This window comes from Citrus clementina, unplaced genomic scaffold (genome assembly GCF_000493195.1).
Source record: "Citrus clementina cultivar Clemenules unplaced genomic scaffold, Citrus_clementina_v1.0 scaffold_4, whole genome shotgun sequence".
Taxonomy (NCBI): Eukaryota; Viridiplantae; Streptophyta; class Magnoliopsida; order Sapindales; family Rutaceae; genus Citrus; species Citrus x clementina.
Window position 1 is genome coordinate 6572919 of NW_006262274.1, and position 4430 is coordinate 6577348.

The 4430-nt window shown below is 34.6% G+C and overlaps 1 non-coding gene across 1 annotated transcript; it reads right to left on the minus strand.

Annotated features, from left to right (window-relative positions):
- Positions 1-756: 756 nt before the first annotated feature.
- Positions 757-830, minus strand: TRNAV-CAC. Its single transcript has one exon. It is a non-coding gene; the product is annotated as a tRNA-Val (tRNA).
- Between the last annotated feature and the right edge of the window lie 3600 nt (positions 831-4430).

Consider the following 4430-nt stretch of genomic DNA (forward strand, 5'->3'; position numbering starts at 1 on the left):
CCCACATATCACTTCACATTTTTACGAAGGCTTTTTGTATCCTTGTATGTTGTACCCGAGGTACTCCCGGAGTACCTAGGGTAGCCGGGGTACCTAAGGTACCTGGGGTATCCAAGGTAAGCTAATTTCTTAAATATCGACACGTGGCGCTTCATCATTGGCCTCATATTTCCTTCCCAAGCAATATACTATATATTGATGCCATGTTATCTGGCAGGCCACTTATCTTTATTTCTTATTAGTCTTTAAATTCAGGTGAGCGTGGGTGCAAGCACATTTATGTCTTGGTGCTATGATAAACGTTTATATTTATCCTAATATATATACATAGATTACAAAATATATAATAACCAAAGGTTTCTTAAAGTAAAACATAACTTTTTTCTCTTATCATTTAATTTAATGACAATTTAATTTTTTTTTCCACTTATATGAATAGGTTTGACCCTCAGATCTCTTATTTTCAACACAAGAGATTTTATCACTTCAACGAGGAGTTTCCTGCAAAATAAAAAGAAATTAGATTAATTTCTTATGAAACAACTCCCAAATGCTTTAATGTTTTATCGGGGATGAAAAATGAAAAAAAAAAGCATTTCTAAATTGAAATCAGTCAATCACATTGATTTGAAACGTGAGACATTAATTATTTTAATCAAATTTATGAAAGGCCAAAGAGTGAAATGTGACTTCGAAACGGGGACCTCTAGTGTGAGATCAAAAACAAAAATAAAAGAGGGAGTGGGACTTTTATTATGTCTGAGCCCGGGTTCGAACTGGGGACCTCTAGTGTGTGAGACTAGCGTGATAACCAACTACACCACCCAGACCACGTTAGTAAGCTGTTTAAAACTTTAAACTTCAAAATCGTAGAGGTTAAAAGTTTTCAGATTTCTCTCATAAAATGCGCAATGTATCTGCTTACTGGAAAATCAACGTTGTGTAATGTGTGTATGTATTTTATCTATATGCACAATGTAATGTGTGACTTCATGAAAAATACTTTGCTTCTGTTTTGGTGTTTTTTTCATTTTTCAAAATTAAAGTTATGTAATATGTGTATGTATTTTATTTAGGGTAAAAGCTTGTTTAGTCCCTATATTATGAGGTTAGTGTCCATTTAGTCCCTATATTTTTAAAAATACCTCAAAATGTCCATGCTGCTAAATATTGACACTTATGCCATTATTTTTTATTCTTTTTAACTTGTTTTTATAATATTACACTCTTATAATAATTTTTTTTATATTAATAAAAAATTAGATTATCAAATTAAACTCAAAAATAAAATAAAAAAAGGTATATAGTAATTTTTGTGGAAGCTCACATATGTCTAAAAAATTAATATTGTAAAAAATTACATTATCAATTTTTTTAGAAAAATTAATATTTCAACTCAAGAGAGTGTTCCACAAAAATTAATATATATTTTTATTTTTTTATTTTTTTATTTTTTGGTGTTAAACTGGTAATTTTTTTTTCTTTTTAATAATGTCTAAAAAAATTATTATAATAAGGTAATATTGTAAAAATAAGTTAAAAACAACAAAAGATAATGTCAAGAGTGTCAATAATTTAATGATAGGGATGATTTGAGGTATTTTTAAAAATATAGGGACTAAACGGACACTAACTTCAAAATATAGGGACTAAACGAACTTTTACCCTTTTATTTAAATTTGTTACTAATTTACTATCTACAGATATATTATAATCTATATGTTATTTTAGAGTTTTTGAATACATACAGTTGTAAATATTATTTATTCATTTTCTTAAAGGAATTGTCAAAATTAATCCACATGTGGCTTAGACTACAAGCCTTATCATGGTGAAACGAAAATTCACCATTGAGTTACAAGCCTAGTGGCTAGTGGCATGTGTAGTTAGTAATTTTTTTTCATAAAAATCACCTAGAGGTTAAGGGTTAAGCAGGACTCTTGCCTGTAATTAGTAATGAAGCAAAAATATAAGAAGGGTGACATAAACCAAAACCTTTAAAAGTAAATGTAAATACACAAGAATAAAAAGAAAAAAATAAAATCATCAAAAGTAAAAAGAAAGCCAACAATGCTAGCGTCTGACTTTAAGGAACAACGTACGCATCCAAATAAAGAATATTAAGTAAGCCTGCAGGAAGATCCTAAGAACACAAGAAACACTGACTAACCCAATGAGTGTAGGCCCAATTGGCCAAAAAATCAGCAGCAGAAGTAGCCTCACGAAGTACATGCCTAACCAAAATAGGAGAGGAACATGTCAAAGCGCACACCTGAGGCAAAGAACAAGCATAATCCCAGTGAGCAGGACCTCGGTAATAAATCTAAGAAATGAAAGTGGTCGAGTCCGACTCTACTTCAAGTGCAAAGTAAGCTGAGCAGCAAGCTCCAACCCCTTACAAATAGCCATAAATGTTGCATGAGGAATTGGTCGACAACCAAGAAAATATCCAAAAGCAGCCAAAACTGCACTTCGATAATCTGTGAGGATATCGACCAAAGTAGCCATCCTAGGATTTCCCTTAAAGCAACCATTCGCAATTAGCTTCACAACCCTAAGAGGTGTCATCCAAGAAACAAATGGAATCGGTCTCCTAGGAGGAGCTATAACTTGCAAACCCTCTGCAATTTGAGAACCCAAAACACCCCTCAGCCGGGAAGGTTTAAAACCAAAAGCAAAAATAAAAGCTTGAGATCTAATATCACTTGATAGATAACTGCATCAATAGAGAAAGACTGCAAATCAAACCTGAAAGCATTATGCGCCTTTCAAACTTGCCACAAAATAAAGTAAGGCATAAGGATCTAAAGATGACTCCAAGGAGGGGCACACAGCCACCAAGGAAAAAGCAAAGCATTGGGGGTAAAAAAAGCAACATCTCTTATATCCAAAATCCCTGCACTTGGAAGTAGAAAAAGGAATAAATATAGTCAGAATTTGATTTTTCATCACCATAGCAGAAACAAAGGAAAAAAAAAAGAGTAAGAGTTAATTAACTATGATTGCAGGGGAAAGCTGTAATGAGACTCAATGCAGAAGTCGAGTTAGACGACCGCATCCTTTCATGTTCAAACCTGGCTAACCTATGGGCAATCAATAAATAAGTGTCGAGAAGTCTTAGCAGGCCAACCACAAACACACCAAGAGACCATGCAAAAATCCTTCGAGCATAAGGCATCATCAATAGTAAAAAACATATGTAATAATTGCCAAAAAAAAAATCCGAGATTGGATATACCACTGCCAAATAATTGAAAAAACCTTATCCTTCGGCCTAGAACAACCACAAGTTCTTAAGCCATCCGCAAGTGAAGCAAGCCATAAGGCACAAGATCCTATTAAATCAAATTCGGCTCCCCATTAGAAATAGAAGCTAATAAAATTTGCTCAACAGTGAAAGAAGGCAACATATCCTAGAGCGTACCTTTATCCGAGACTATACCCCATTAATAAAAAGAAACCGACACCACAGAAGTCATTATAAATGACCAAAGGACAGGAGCTCCACCAACAATTATACTAAAAACTACACTGCCTACGACCAACCAACCAAAGCACATGAGGCCCAGCAACATATTGAATTGAGCAGAGGCATCTCCAGAGAGGGGGCAGAATATCAAAACTAAATCTGAATCAGACTCAGATGTATAGCTCTACAATACTTAGACTTCATAAAAGAAGCCCATAACAAACTCTGCTCCTGAAAACGTCGCTAAAGCTTGAGCTGAAAAGCCTCAATCATCTATCAAAAGACCGGATACCTAGGCCACCTTAACCAGATAACAAACTAATGGTCATTTACACCAGTAAATCAGACACCTCATCTCAGAGTAATCGATATTAGTGACAAAATGGATAATAGCCTGGTATGAGGTAGAAATTGAGCCTTCAATATAAAAATTACTCATAGTCTGACTAATCAACTACTCAAAACTCTCATTTACAAAAATAACAACATCATCTGCAAAGCTTAAATGAGAGACAACAATAGGCGCAACAAAACAATACCACACAAAAGGATACTGAGAGTACAAACGATCTAAGCTCTAAGATAAAGACTTAGCAATAATGATACACAAACTCGGGGAAAAAGGATCACCTTGCCTAGGACCTCCCTAATGCTGAGGCTGACCCCATTCACCAACGTCAAGAACCAAGGGCCATAGATAGCTCGCCGAATAAAAAGCACCCACTACCCTGAAAACCAAAATACTGCAGCATCTAAATAATGAAAGAAAAAGACATATAATCATAAACTTTAGCCATATCAAGCTTCAGCACCATATTGCTTCCCCAGGAACAACAGTTGAAGTCAAGAACCAACTTATGAACCAAAAGCATATTATCGTGGATCACTCTGTCAGGGACAAAACCACTCTAAGAAGAAGAAGTAATACGAGGTAAAAGAAAGGCCCATCATAGCACAAGCA